Source organism: Rana temporaria, chromosome 1 (assembly GCF_905171775.1).
Source record: "Rana temporaria chromosome 1, aRanTem1.1, whole genome shotgun sequence".
NCBI classification, from domain to species: Eukaryota; Metazoa; Chordata; class Amphibia; order Anura; family Ranidae; genus Rana; species Rana temporaria.
The window spans coordinates 308,266,146-308,283,033 of NC_053489.1; the positions used below are offsets into that span (position 1 = coordinate 308,266,146).

General features: G+C 36.8%; 1 protein-coding gene across 5 annotated transcripts in view; it reads left to right on the top strand.

Moving 5' to 3' along the window:
* The window catches only part of LINGO2 (leucine rich repeat and Ig domain containing 2), a 2,187,995-nt gene that overhangs the window by 2,056,382 nt on the left and 114,725 nt on the right, over positions 1-16,888 (top strand). The window lies entirely within an intron of this gene.

Below are 16,888 nucleotides of genomic sequence, written 5' to 3' on the forward strand. Positions count from 1 at the left end.
CACTTTAATGACATCCCAATCTTAGTCCGTAGGGTTTAATATTGAGTCGGCCCACCCTTTGCAGCTATAACAGCTTCAACTCTTTTAGGAAGGTTGTTCACACGGTTTAGGAGTGTGTCTATGGGAATGTTTCACTGTTCTTCCAGAAGTGAATTTGTGAGGTCAGGCACTGATGTGGACGAGAAGGTCTGGCTTGCAGTCTCTGCTCTAATTCATCTCAAAGGTGTTCTATCGGGAGGCAAGGCCAGTCAAGTTCCTCCAACTAAACTCCCTCATCCATGTCTTTATGTACCTTGCATACTCCTAAACCTTGTGGACAGCCTTCCCAGAAAAGTTGTGGCTGTTATAGCTACAAAGGATGGGCCAACTTAATATTAATCCCTACGGACTAAGACTGGGATGCCATTAAAGTTCATGTGTGTGTAAGGGCAGGCACCCCAATACTTTTGGTAATATAGTGTACCTACATACTGTACATACATACTTATGATCAGAGCACCACTAGATTTTTTTAAAGCATTTTTTTTTTGGACAGAGAAAGGAAATGCGTTTCAGTTTTTCATTTTTTTTCTTTTTGTGTTCCAGTCACTTACTGCCCTGGGGAACCAAAAGTGAGGGGAATTCCTCCCTTAGACATTAGTCCCAAGAACATGTGATTTATTGGAAGAGTTTCCCTCCTCTTTTGTTCTGGTGACAATGTTTGGATTTGCCATTACTTTCTGTCTCAGTGATGGTGGTCACCAGGACACGAGAAGGTAGAGAATGTGAATCTACCTACCTAGCAGGGGCAATATTGAAGAAATGGATTCTGGACACTCCGATAAAAGCCTTTATTGTAATGAATAGTCAACGTTTATGTGACAACAGAAGCAGGACAAACAGTTAAAGGGGTTGTAAAGGTATATTTTTTTCTTCCTAAATAGCTTCCTTTACCTTAGTGCAGTTCTCCTTCACTTACCTCATCCTTCGATTTTGCTTTTAAATGTCCTTATTTCTTCTGAGAATTCCTCACTTCCTGTTCTTCTGTATGTAACTCCACACAGTAATGCAAGGCTTTCTCCCTGGTGTGGAGTGTCGTGCACGCCCCCTCCCTTGGACTACAGGAGAGTCAGAACGCCCACTAACACACAACTCCTTTCTCTATCTGCCATGTAAAGACCGCCCTGACTCTCCCGTAGTCCAAGGGAGGGGGCGAGCACAACACTCCACACCATTGAGAAAGCCTCGCATTACTGTGTGGAGTTACAGACAAAAGAACAGGAAGTGAGGATTTCTCAGAAGAAATAAGGACATTTAAAAGCAAAATCGAAGGATGAGGTAAGTGAAGGAGGACTGCACTAAGGTAAATTAAGCTATTTAGGAAAAAAAAATTGTACCTTTACAACCCCTTTAAAGTTTTTTACAACATAATTGTTGCTTAGTCATATGAAACGTGTCATCTGTTTGTCCTGCTTCTGTTGTCACATGAACGTTGACTATTCATTACAATAAACACTTTTATCAGAGTGCAGCTGTCCAGAATAAGTTTTTTAATATTGCTCCTGCTGAGCCTGCACCAGGCTTCTACTTTGAGGAGGGTGTTTTCTTTAGTACACCACCTGGAGCGGTTCACCCTGTTGTACCTAGCAGGGGCAGACAGCAATAAAAACTGACAGAGATTTTAAAACTTCTCTGCTCTGTCCTCACAAAAAATGTCTTTACATACACTTTAATGCCTAAGCTATACTTAACTGCTTGCCGACCAGCCACCGTCATTATACTGCGGTAGGTCGGCTCGTTCTCGTGGACCGTTGCAGCTGTACGTCGGTCCCTTTAAGCAGGATATCGCACGCGCTGCACAGCGGGGGTGCCGATGCTCGTGACCACCTGTGGCGATGACCGCCGGCCACGAGCGATTGCGAACACGATGGGGAAGAACAGGGACGTTTGTGTGTAAACACACACATCCCTGTTCTGAGAGGAGATGAGATGCGGATCGTGAGTTCCTACAAGCTGAGAACCACGATCTGTCATCTCCTATAGTGAGTCCCATCCCCCTACAGTTAGAACACACTATAGGGAACACAGTTAGCCCCTTGATCACCCCCTAGTGTTAACCCCTTTCCTGCCAGTGACATTTACACAGTAATCAGTGCATTTTTATAGCACTAATCGCTGTATAAATGCCAATGGTCCCAACAATGTGTCATAAGTGTCTAAAGATTACCGCCATTACTAGTAAAAACAAAATAATAATAATAAAAATGACATAAATCTATTCCCTATTTTGTAGACGCTATAACTTTTGCGCAAACCAATAAATATACGCTTTTTGCAATTTTTATTGCCAAAAATATGTAGAAGAATACATATCAGCCTAAACTGAGGAAAACAATAGCTTTTTTTAATAAAAAATGGGGCTATTTATTACAGAAAAAGGTACAAAATATGGGCCAGATTCATAAAGGACTCCCGATACGCCGTTGTATGTCCGAATGAGCGCGGTCGTATTTATGCGCCTGATTCATAGAATCAGTTACGCATAGATTTGGCCTAGATACGAGCCGCGTAAGTCTCCTACGCCATCGTATATTAGGGTGCATATTTACGCTGGGCGCTAGGGGCGCTTCCGTCGAAAATGAGCTAGATACGCCGATTCAGAAACGTACATCCGGCCGGCGCATTGATTTACGACGTTTACGTAAGGCTTTTTTCGGCGTAAAGTTACCCCTGCTATATGAGGCATAGCCAATGTTAAGTATGGACGTTGGGACAGCGTCAAATTTTCCGTCATTTACATCGTTTGCGTAAGTCGTACGCGAATAGGGCTGTGCGTAAGTTACGTTCACGTCGAAAGCATTGACTATTTGCAACGTGATTTCGAGCATGCGCACTGGGATACCTTCACGGACGGCGCATGCGCCGTTCGTTAGGAGCGTCAATTACGTGGGGTCAAGGCTCATTATAATACAACACGCCCACTGCCTGGACAATTTGAATTAGGCGGGCTTAGGCCGGCCCATTTAAACTACGCCGCCGTAACTTAGGACGCAAGTTTGTTGTGAATACGGTACCTGCCTCACTAAGTTACAGTGGCCTAGTGTATATAAGATACGCTACGCCCGCCTAAAGATAGGCAATTCTATCTGAATGTGTTTTCAAAATTGTCAAATCAAATACCACAAAAAGAAAACTCTATTTGTGGGAAAAAAATGATGTAATTGTGTGTTGTCAGTGGAATCAAATATTGCTTAGGAAGTCATTGTTTACTCTTAAATGGTCCTTTTAGAGTTCAATTTTTCTAAAAGCAGAAAATCTGCAAATAGAGTTTATAGTTACTTAGCATTATTTGAGTATTTCCAAGATTATGATTTACCTTTTTTTTTTTTTACCTAAATGGTAAATTTGCAAGTATTAGTTGTTGATATATCCATTTTAAATTGTTTTTCTTTTGGGGGGGGGGGGGTTGAAGATTGCACTGGGCTGACTCAATCAGTCACTGTTTGTGGGTATGAGGAAGTGTGGGCAGGTAGGAGGGGTTTGCTTCCAGAGGTTAATGCCCAGCTTGAGAAGAAGGTGGTGGTGGGCTGTTGCCTCAGGGTACAGCCTTGTCATTGACTCCACTTATGATCTAGAAAAGGTGAAAGTAAAGAGAGCCCGGTGTCCAATATATGCACGTTAAAACATTTTATTTGGAGTAACAATAGTAAAATGAAACCAACACATTTCGGGGGAACAAGGACTCCCCCTTTATCAGGCTGTTTGGAAGATAAAGAGGTAAAACAAAACCAGATATATGGCAAGATATATAAACAAACGGAAAGTAACAGTCAGATTAAAATAAAATTGTATTATTTGTATACAAAAGATTCTTCTAAAAATCCCAACAATTCAAACATCGGAGTACTGTATGAGAAGGATATGTATATACATATGTGGTCAGATGGTATAAATATGTATCACTAATAGAAACAGTTTTTGATTGGAACATGTATAGCAAAGACACCAATTAAAAACATTATATATATATATATATATATATATATATATATATATATACACACATATACACACAATATCAAACTCAAATAAGCGTAAAATAGAGGATAACATAGAAACAAGGTACAACTGGACTAAAAATTCTAATTAAAGTGGGGATATTACAATATGTATGTTTCATGGTGAGATGGTTGCTTACAGGGAAAAATAATCTGTGAATCTAGAATTGAGTATCAAATGTGGACTGCATGTCCTGTGTCTGCATAAGTGTAACATATAACAGTTACGATAGTCCTCATTCGGGAAACTGGTAGTGTGCAGGTAGTATGAGAGGAGATATCAACACTGACCTTCTGTCTAAAAAGCTATTGAAGAATAATACTGTTGGGGTCTGCCTGTGGCGCATGGATCTGTGAGAAAAAATATATACTCAAAATGTGGGAAACAGGAATGTGGAAACGGGAGGAGGGGAGGGGGCAGAGGGGCAAACAGGAACTGGGTAAGTAGGAGGGTGAGGTGTGGGGGAGTGGGAAGGTGTGGGTGGAATGGATTTGGGGTGGGCCGGAGTGGTTACTAAAGGCAAATCCACTTTGTACTACAAGTCAAACTACATATGCAAAGTGGACTTGAAATTGCACTGAAAGTGCACTTGGAAGTGCAGTCGCTGTAGATCCGAGGGGGACATGCAAGGGAAATTAAAAAACAGCATTTTAGCTTGCACATGATTGGATGATAAAATCAGCAGAGCTTCAACTCATTTCAGATCTTATCCTCATCTTCTCCAAGTGCACTTTCAGTGCAATTTCATGTGCACTTTGCACTTGTATTTCGCACTTGTAGGGCAAAGTGGATTTGCCTTTCGTAAATAACCCCCTTTGTACAGAGATTGTAGAATCAGACTCTTTTGAAAATTTTAATACATGTTTTAAACTTCCAAGATTTTTTCATGTGTTTGAAAAAAATAATTGGATCCATAGCTGCACAGGTAGGAGATCCTAATTGCAACTGATGAATGAAAGTGTGAATCTTACTGAATGCTGTGGAGCAATACAGACAGCACTTATTTCAGATATCTAAAACATGTGTTTATATAAAAAAAAAATGCATGTGCATTACAGTTTTGTTTGTACATTAATGCTGTCCCCCACTCTTAAAAAAATCCCCAAAACCTTACTATTGAATAATCAACTGCTAGAAATAGTGTTGCCAACTAATATGTTCCTCTCCTGAATCTGCTAACAATTGTTTTTAGCAGGTATGATCTTGTATTTATACAAATTAGACCTGATACAGCAGCCTGCTGCAGTAAAATGAAGCAACGTAATATTCATGCATCAGTTATTCATTCATAAATGGTTGACTATTTCAAGATTCAACCTCAATGCGCATTCAACTTTTTTGGTATACAGTACAGGAGAGGGAATGTCCAACATTTAAAAAAAAATATGTATTTCTTGTGCAGTACACATTCAATCTGATCATTATGCATAATGCTTACTGAGAAGTATATTCTTTCTGGGGATAAGTGCTGTCTTGTAGATTAGGTAATAGCTGTAGAGGCAATGTTGCTATGTAGTGAGAAGCAGCATCAATCAATTTGTTGTGCAATTAGTGTTATGTTCTCTTATGGTCTAGGACTCCATTCTTTACTGAGTGCTTCTTCTCAATGAAGGCCTGCTATTTATACATCAAGCTGAATAAAGCAAGTCAAAGGGGGTTTATACTAGAGCTATAAAGGGGCTACTTATAGTTAACTTTTAGCTCTACAGTCATCTTTGTGATTTTGATGCTGTATTATTGGAATTTAAATCTTAGGATAGCCATATACTCCAATTATCACAAATACTGCAAACATTCCAATAATTTTGCTTTTAACAACCATGTAGTATAGGAAGCAGAGTGCAGCCAATTCTGAAGGCATTGGGCTAACCAGATAGCATGATTTAAAATATTTTAAGTAGATATCTATTTACCATCAGTATTGGAATATGACAAGACATACACCCCAATTGGTAATGTGCAACAGTACACATTTACATGCTGTAACACATACTAATAAGTAGATAATCATATGTAATAAAAATAACTAAATGATTTCCTGATGCAGGAAGGCACACTTTATCAAGACATGAATTTACTGTAGGCAGACCAAAACATGTTTAACCAAGTGGCATGTGTACAGTATGATCCCCCGAAAGAATCTGATTAACCCAAGTGTCATGGCAAAGAAGAAACTGTGTGGTAGAAGACACTTTGGATTTGTTTTTGGAGGTCTATTGTCTGTATTGTTATAATAATGTGAGAAATGATGAATAAGGCTGTGAGGAATCATCTGTGGACTGATCAGGAATGTGTAAAGTCCTGTTTGAACTCTTTATATTTCTCCTTCGGGATTTCAATTCTGTTATCCTTTCTCTTGTGCCCTAACTTGTCCACATTTACCTTGCAATCTTTTTATGTGGCTTTCAGGGAAATGTAATGCATTTTTATTTCTTTTCCATGTTTTACAAGTGCCATTACAAGTTTAGCTATTAAGAACAACAGTTCAATGTAGCATGCAGTGCTCACTTCATTTAACATCCCTAGTGTGAAAGCTACGAAAAAACACAATGTACAGAATGTTGGTCAGTGTGAAGATCTTAGTAGAACAAATGTCTGGAATACCAATTACTACAATCTTCTTTTGCTGATTGCCTTACTTTCTCTGAAATACGAGTGGTGAAAAAGTGAAGGGGCAGATAAATAGATAGATATACAGAAAAACAAACAGGTAGACTAATTCATGTGAAAATTGGGTTTTCGGTGATGGAGTTTTTTGGCATTAATCTAAGAACTTAAAACCTGCATATTCTATAAGTGACCATAAAACTAAAAGTGAACTTTACCCTAAATCACTCTATAATGCATCATGGACCCCCATCTCTCCCAAAATGTAACCCTCAGCCTATGTTCCAACACTGTTTCAACTTCAGCAGTTATTCTGAGCCTAAAACCAACCCTACAACCTAATGTAACCTTCCTTATTACCCTTAACTAACCTATTCAAATCTAACCTTTGCCTTAAAGCTTCTTTTCAACAGCTGCATATAGTTCACACTGTCACAAATGTATTCCGTAATTGGGAGGGGTGGAAACCATAGCAACTAATCAGCATTAATTTTAGGTTAGTAAATTGATATCCTGCATTATTTTGCATTTAGGCCTTATGAACACTGGACAAACAGCTACTGTTTTTGGCATCAGACGTTTCTTTCTACAGTCAATAAACTCTCCAGCATGTCATCCTTAGTGTCCATGCACACATAGGCTTATATCAACTGTTTTTGTTTGGGGTGTTTTCTGGCTGTAAAAAAAACAAAACAAAACGAGTGGGTTCTGAGATTAGTTTTTCAGCTGTAAAAATGTTCTAATGTCAAAAAACACTGAAAAATGCTGATAAATGCTCAAAAACATGGCTCACCAGTGTTTTTTTTACATTTTTGATCCCATTAAAAAAAACGCTTAAAAACGCTAATGCTAAAAAACGATGAGAAACGCTAAAAAGCACTATTGCAAAAACATTGAGAAAACTCACTGCAAAGCTACTAGCATAATTATAACGTTATTATAACATCCAGTGTGCATGATGCCTTAAGCTTGTTCTCTGTACTGTTTATTAGACATGTGCATTTGTTTTTGTCCGAATGCATTTCCGTCCGAATTTCAGGTATTTTTGTTTCTGTTTTAACAAACGATAACAAAAGCACAGGAAAACCAAAAGATCCGACATAAACAAATGCTTTATTTTTGTTTTCGTTGCGACAACAGTTTGATATGGATAGAAGATTCGACATGATGCTGACAATAGCAATCTGTGTCTATCGAACCTGTGGTCGAACGTGCCTAACCTTAACTCTATTAGTGCGAGATTATTCTACATAGAGAGAAAAGATTTGACATTATAGAGAGAAAAGATTTGACATAGAGAGAAAAAATCGCTGCTGGAATTGAGTGGGGGAAGTAAAATAAAAATAATGATGATGATGAATGTTATTGGCTGATTGTAACCAAAGAGGAGGAGCAGTAAAATAGCTAGAAGTTTGCACTTGGAGAAATGAATGTGAAAGTCAGCTGACTGTTGGGGTAGACAATTCAACATAAACAATGAAGATTCGACAAAGCAGCGAAAAACATACAAACGTCGAATCTGTCATTGAAGGCTTATGGTGTCTGTCGAAAGTTCTACGAAGATTCGACAGAGCAGCTAAACTGTACAACGCCGCAATCATACATTTCAAATGCATCCGCCCATAGGCTATAGAAAAATTCTAATGATGGTTGACTAGTAATAATAATTAATAAATATATTTATTACTAGTCATACAACATTCGAATTCTACTATAGCTAGCTTGTAGGTGGAACATTCAGCGGGAAATGTACAATTGCAGCGTCGAACAGTTTAGCTGCTCCGTCGAATCTTCTTTGAACATTTGACAGACACCATGAGCCTTCAATGACAGATTCTACCTTAATTAATTTGGATGAATGCCATTTTTTACGAAAAACAAAATAAATAAAAACGAATTTCGGGAGTAACTAAATAAATACACTTTTTGGACGAAAACGAAATTCCGAAACAAAATATTTCAGTGTGCACATGTCTACTGTTTATTAAATAATTTCGAAACATTTAAAATTTAACACCATACTATCTGTATTGTGCCATCACTCCATTCAGTCTTTATTGTACAGCTAGCAGTAAATTAAAACCTCGTACACATGATCAGATATCTGATAGAATCTAATCCGATGGATTTTTTAGTCGGATATCCGATGAAACTGACTTTCATCAGTCTTGCCTACACACCATCCGTCAAAAATCTGACCGTGTCAAAACGCGGTGACGTACAACACTACGACATGCTGAACAAAAATGAAGTTCAATGCTTCCGAGCATGCGTCGACTTGATTCTGAGCATGCGTGGATTTTTGACCGATGAACTTCCACACAGACGAGTGTTTTTTTTTCTATCGTTTTTTTATCCATAGGAAAAATTTAAAACATGTTCTATTTTTTTTCACTGATGGAAAACAAAACGATGGGACCCACACACGATCGGTTTGTCCGATGAAAACAGTCCATCGGTCTGTTTTCATCAGACAAACCGATCGTGTGTACAGGGCTTTAGAGTTTAGAATATTTCAACTCAATATTTGTACTTGAAGTTGAACTTATACTGCCTGCATAAATGGGTATGCAGTATTACAATAAAATGCAGGAGCGGTCAGCTGACTCAACCCTGGCTTCTTAGATGTCCTGGATACTCCAACAATAAGATCTAGAGTAGTCCTTGACTTTGTTCCTATCTGTTTTGGAAATTGGCTGTTCAATCATTTACAATTAATTTAAAAAACAGCAGGTAGAGTGGGAGTCTACCTACCCCAATAGCTACAGCCTGTGCACAGACCCAGAAACTTAAGTGTAGAGATATCACCAACAGTCCTCCACATATCTAAGAAACTGTTGATGGTGATTTAACTATAATTGTGTATTTTTTTATTTACAACACAAATAAATGTGATTTGTGATAAATGATGTTGTTCTTTTTCTAGTCTCTTTCCTCCTGAAGTATTGGGAAATTGTTAGTATATGGTCTTAGAGAGTTCTTTTGAAATATGAAAATGTGATATGAAATAATACACACAAGGGTAGATTTACTGCAACTGGAGAGTGCAAAAACTGGTGCAGCTCTAGATATAAACCAATCAGCTTCCAGGTTTAATTTTTAAAGTGTAATTGAACAATCTGAAGTTAGAAGCTGATTGGTTACTATGAACAGCTGCACCAGATTCTGTGTGCACCAATTTTAGTAAATCTCCCCCATAGTATCTACTAGACATGTGCATCCATCTGAATTTTGGGGATTTTTGCGTTCATTTTAACAAACCATAACGAACGCGCAGCATCTGAAATCCGAGAGATCCGACATAAAAAATATTTTATTTTCGTAGAAATTCATTTTTTAATGAAACAAAATGTATAAAAACGAATTTTGGAAGTAACTAATTTTATTTTTTGGATGAAAACAAAATTCCAAAATGAAATATTTTAGTGTGCACTTGTCTAGTATCTACATTGAAATACCCTTCATTAGTTATGTACTGCATGTCAGTACTGAACTGAATATGGCATATCAAAACAAACATTGTTATATGAATAATTCCACATACTGGTAAGTGCTGCATAGAATGTATAATAAGCCTTTTTCATGTTGATCTGTGACTATATGCAGTATTATGTAGTATGTTTATTTTATATTGTTATTGCTCTGCATGTGTTTTTTTAGTATAATATATGACAATCAATACAGCTGGGCACATTATATTATAGTTTTATACTATGTTTATTTATTAAAATAGATTCTAGTAGTTGTAAAGTATTCATGATTGTTCAGCATATTGTTTTATTTGACTAGATGTCTGAAATGATCATTTGATGCAACAGAAATAGTAAATTATTCTGCATCAATCTGATCAGCTTTAGAATAAATGGTTTATTGCAAAAAGTAAACACAAATTGGATGCAATCATTGAAGAACTGAGTCGGTGCTCAGCACACCGCATGATCTGCTAAACTGCAATTTTACAACACATCAGATTACTTTAATGTTTGATTTAATCCTGAAAAATTGTTCAAAAGTGATTAGATTGTTGGTAAAAATACTTGATACTTTCTAGATTTTTATTAAAATATCGAAATAATAGTTTTATTAAAACAATCATATTGATAGACTTATGGCCAGCGTTTATTTTAATCCTGCAACTTTATTTTTAATGTATATTTATGTATTTATTGTATTATTATTGCTAAAGCATATGAACACCTGATTTTAGGTTTAAAAATGTCTTACTATCGCCAAGCAGGAGAAGGACATAAAAAAACCTACCTACAGTATGACTACAGTGTGTATAACCTGTTGCTGCATTTTTGCTCCAGTAGTGCGGTGACATTACTACCATCGTCCCTTGTAAAACAGTACAGATTACCTAAAGTCCCCTAGCTTTTTTTTTTGAAGAGATAAAATAGCAAGTCTTTGTGAAAAAAAATAAGGATGTTTTGAAGAATGCTAGGGGGCAATAGTAAGTAAAGCAGTGTTCAAAGGTCACTTGTGTGTAATGCAGAAGTTAGAGGTCAGTAGAATGTAGCTCAGAGTGCTGGGCTCAGAAGTAGTGCAGAGTTCAGAAATCAGTAATATAAAATGCAGAGTTCAGAGGTCAGTGGCATGTATTGCAGAGTGAAGAGGTCGGTAGACTGTAAAACTTAGTGCAGGGGTCCAAAGTAATGCAGAATTCAGAGGTCAGTAGTATGTAATGCAAAGGTTGGGGGTCAGAGGTAAGCAGAGTGCATTCTGGTATTGCCTTTCACTGCTGTTTACAAAATAAGATTTAATCAGATTTTGAAAGTTTCTGTCTTTATCTATAGCACCAGCCATTAACCATTTTTTTACTTTCAGGCTGTCTATGCCACTATAGTGGCAGAATAAATGTGGATTACCCTGGCAGCAATGTACATGCCCATGCACTGTAGGTAGCAGAAAACCTTCAATCCCTCTTGTAATACTTCCAGTCCAACACTGAGAACATGTCTTTACCTTGGAACCCTGCGGTCCTTCTGCCCTTTCACTCCAGGCCACAGGGACCTGCTCTGCAGCACGGGTCCTCCCAAGTGCCCTCGGATCATTTAATCACTATTTTATCTGGATCACATTTCACTACTGATTGAGTGGGGCCTCACCTCTTGCTGATCACTGATTGATGCTGGTTCTCTGGGGCTGGCCCTGCCTTTGCCCCAGGACTTCCCTCAACTCTGATTTATGAGGTGGCATAATGAGGTTGTTATGTCCGGTAGATCCTGATAGACTGACTGCTGACCCCTGCTCTAGATCAAATCAATTAATGCTTGTAATATTTTTCCAGCAATGCCTATTGCAAAAAAGTCAGCAACAACCAAGATGCCCAGATACTACCGACAGATTGGTAGATACATGACCACAGGGACCTTGCTTTTATTCCCAAAGTTTTACTATTTTAAAAGTGAGTAGTTACTATATTTACGAAACATGCAAATATCTGATCAAATGTTGTCAGTGTGAAAATGCCTAGACTATACAGCACTCAACACTATTAATATTATAGCTATTATTACTATTATTATTTATATTATTATTAATAATCTTCAATTACATCATTACTTTATTGAAAAAAGCAAAAACAAAATATACATCCCAAGTAGAAGGTTGTAAGGTCAGAAAATCTAGAGCAGCCAGAGTATTGTGCAGCAAATCAGCATAATGTATCTAAGATTTTAATAGCTGAATGGGGCTAAAACCACTCTAATTTACTTTTTTATGAGCAGCCATGAAGCTGCCATTGATAAATTCACTAGGTATCCTAGAGTCTCTGATGTTAGTACTTAACTCATATCCAATATAACTTTTGTGTTGTTTATGTAAACTTTATGTAGTATAATCCAAGGAAACACTGTCATGTAAAAATAAATCTCACTAATTTCTTAAATGATATTAGCAGATTATGGATACTCAAGAGTACTCTTACATTAAGCAAGACAGCAGATGACAAAGTAGGGAAACTTCATTATTACAGAACCTCTAGCCAGCAACTCTTTATTTTAAATGTTAGGCAGTAGCTATTTTTAACCCCCTGAGCGGTAATCCCGAGTCTGGCTCGGGGTGAAATTTCAGGACCAAAAGCAGTAACCCTGAGCCAGACTCGGGATCGCCTTGCAGTGTCCACAGGCACAAGTTACTTACCTTGTTCCTGGATCCTGCGATGCCTCCCCACTGTGTGATCGAGCGGTGTCCTCCTCGCTCGATTCACAGGGGCAGAGATCGGTGCCAAATTTAAAAAAGTAAATAAACACAGTACATACAGTATACTGTAATCTTATAGATTACAGTAGTGTATGAAATAAATACACACCTCTTTGTCCCTAGTGGTCTGTCTAGTGCCCTACATGCACTTTTATATAATAAAAACTGTTCTTTCTGCCTGGAAACTGGCGATTGTCCATAGCAACCAAAAAGTGTCCCTTTATGTCAAAAGTGGTTTTAGACCAGCTAAAAAACAGCGATAATAAATTAGAATCACTTGCAGAATTGAGTGATAGTGATTTGTGGGAAAATTTGTCATTTAAAAAATTCAAAGTAATACTTTTTATTATTATTATTATATTATTTTTTATAATTATTTATATGTATTTATTATATTATAATTCATGATTTTGTGTTTCAAATTTTATTATACCCGGGATGTCTACTAGACTCTTGTTTGGACAGATTTAAGTGAGTTATTCCTAAGAATTGCAGGCCTACAATATAAAACGCCAAATTTCCATGCAAAATAATGGTACCGCTTTTAGCACCTAAAATCTGAAATAATCATACCGCCAGGGAGGCTAAATGGCTATTCATGTCCAAATTAGGTGATGATTAAGGTCATAATCAATGTATCAATTTTTTGACTCAATAACATGTTTCCTTGAGTGTAATATACTACATTTTATATTGACTCTCTCAATCTGTATTGGCAAGCATATTGATTAGGTCTAGCTTCCATTCTTGCCTGACTTTTACTTTGACCATTTCATTTTAATAAATTACACATTTAATATTTTATATTATTAACTTTTGCAGTATTACATGCAACAAACAGAAAGCAGAAATAATGCATAAAGGGTGCTAACTCATAGAAAACAGTCTAACTTCATAGTTAATTTTTTAGGTCCCATTTGCACCAGAGTGGTGCAGTAATGTACGATGAGGCGCAATGTGGTGCCATTCATTCTGAATTGCTCCCCAACTCATCTTTCCAGTTCACCTGCATTGCAAATCACCACAATGTGTGGTATTGCACTACCATTTGCTGCAGTGCATTGTGATACTATAAAAGCTGTATGAATGATGCATGCATACATGCATTTAACCCACTGCAGTGGACAAGGCTTGTGTGAGTACGCTATTACCTATTGCTGTGTGTTACTGCAGTTTGTGCATTGACTTATTGAACATGACTGGGCATTTCTGCCTTTTGTTTGTAGACTTATAGAATAAGACAGGATATTGCTGCACTTAGTTTTTTTGCCTTTCTGAAAAGGATTGGGTATTTATACACTTTGTTCACTTTCTTAATTAATGGGACAGGGTATATTATTGCACTTTGTTCACTGCATTACTAAATAGCACTATGTATAAATCACATTGATTATAGTCTTAATTAATAGGACTGGATATTACTGCACATTATTCACTACTTTAATGAATGAGACTGAGTATTACTGGACTTTTTTCAATTGATTTCTGAACTGTGTATTACTGCATTTGTTTAAAAAAAAAACAAAAAAAACATTTAATTAATGGAACTGTGCGTACATTAGGTGTAGTATATTGTTCAATGCTTTACTGAGCATGACTGGGTTGCTTGGCTTGCTAAATGGGTCTGTGTGTTTTTATCTTTGGTAGATCATTAGTTGCATAGTTTTGGATGTAAAATAATGATGAAAAGCAACAGTTCACCTTTGTATCAGGATATGGTATATACAGTGGTAACAGCTTTATTCATGTTTCGCTTATGATAATACACAAGGCTATGTGGTTAGTCCTTGTGGTTAAAAGGAAAAAAAAATGATAATAGTAATACCTTATTTCTGTATTGAATGTTTTAGACGGTCTAATTAATAAGTCTTTTCCCAGAAAACTCTGCTAAAACAACCTTTCGTGACCCAGGTTGGGCAATGGTTCACTTGCAAAAACAAATTAAGTAAAAGAACGTAGTTGATAAGTTCTTAGGGCGCTGCTCAGTTTCACACAAAAGCTGCGCAATTAATCTGAGTAACTCTGCTTCTGAATCAAAATTACATATAGCGCCAAATTGCCATGGACTTGACCTGCACCTCATTGTGACAAGCTGCATCTTCACATTTTGTTTCGATGTTCATTACATATAATGGATTTTCCAGAAAACTGTGACTTTCCAACTTGTCACTGACATCTGGAGAATTGCTTAAATTGGCTATGGTATTTATAATTCACTAAATCTATCATAGTTTTAGAGAAATGCCTAGCAAGACATATGGCGGTCTCAAGCAGTCATAAAAAGTCAGAAGTGGAAACTAAATAAAGTATCAGCATTTCCCAAAGTGTTTGAATATATAGCCGCTAGCTTGTTACTGAAGTGCTTGCACAGAAGGATATAATAATTGACTTGTAGTGATTAAAGCCACATTACTTATTGATGATGCATATTAAAGTGGCTCATTTCTACAGTTATTAGTCTACTGAATACTTTGTTTCTGTGCAAATACAGTTACTGTTGAATTGAAGATTTTTTATCAAAATTGCAGATTAATCTGGTCCTTTTCAGGGCAAACATAAGGGTCCTTCATATTTAAACTTAAAGTGGATCTCAAAGCCAATTTAAAAATACCCTTTAGGTCCATTATATATTTATTAAAGAGTCTATTTTTGTGTTTTAAAGATACTTCTTCCATTACCATCCTTAATTATCTTTGCATTACCTTTTCACAATCCCTGCAAAGCAGAAATTAGGCTAAGATTAGATAATGCACTATGAGCCAGTTGCATTGTACAATGCTATCACTCTAAGTCATGCCAGAGGTCATCAGAAGTGACTGTGTATGCCTTATCACCAAACCTATTATTGAACAAACAAGTTGTTTCTATTTAGCAATCTTGTTACATGTAGTTCCTCTTAAGAGCCAGGGGATTTGCTCGTTAAAAGTAGTTGCATTACTGTATATCACATCTGAGTTGTCATTTAGATTGCCATTAGATCATAAATTGTATCATTCCTCTTTTTACTTCAGTAGAATGATCAAGTCTGGTATTGATTAATACCACAGACAAGTCTGGAAGTATTTGTAATGTTTCACTTTAATGTACTAAAGTACATTAACTGTCATGGACAATAATTTATTAAAACAATGCTATGTACTATTGGCGTGCACAGACCAGCAATGCACTTGGAGATATACCATCCAATCAAAACTGAGCCTTTAGTGGTTTTAAGTAGTCAGACTTATGAAAACCAACATTTCACTAATCTGAGATATGGTGTATTAGGGCTTTTTAGGCCATATTATAAAAGTGTTCCTGACTGGACTGTGAAACAAATGTGCTCTTTAAGCTATGTTTATTTTCCTGTAAATTATTTATTATGCTCCCAAAACCATAACTGTGGAAAACATCTTCAACTTTGATATGCAAAGTGCAAAAATGAAATTAAGCAAAATATTTAGTATGTTACACAAAATTTGGGGGCTGCTCCAAATGCTAAGAGTAATCCAGTAGATCCCTCCTCTTTTTTAGAGCAATCCCTGACAGGAGACAAGAAAGTTCCCAATAATGTTGATCATTATGTGATCAAATATAGGAAGTGACAAATTGGAGGTCCTAAATCTATCATTCCATAGGTTTTCTCAAGCAGGAATTTAAGTTTTGGAGTTAGGTTTAAGCTTCTGTCCCACAAGTAGTATGGATCAGTTCATGATCATTAAAGATTTTAAACCTCCTTGCTCATAAAATAACTTAAAAATATTTATTTGATGAAGATCTAAAAAAGAGGAAATCTGAACAGGATACTTCAAAACAATGAAAGGATTTTTCGGTAAGGTGCCTTGAAAGACTACTTGAGTATAGTGAAGGTCATAACCCGAAGAGAGAGAGAGATCCCCCCTTACACAGAGAGAGTTAGATAACTCTGAAAATAGAGATCTCACTTCTATACAACAAGAGGAAATGCACAAACCTGGAGGGACACCTAAATTTAAAAATAAATCGGATACATTTCCATTCTTACAAACTAATTCAAACATTTGGGAATTTTTTACCAAAA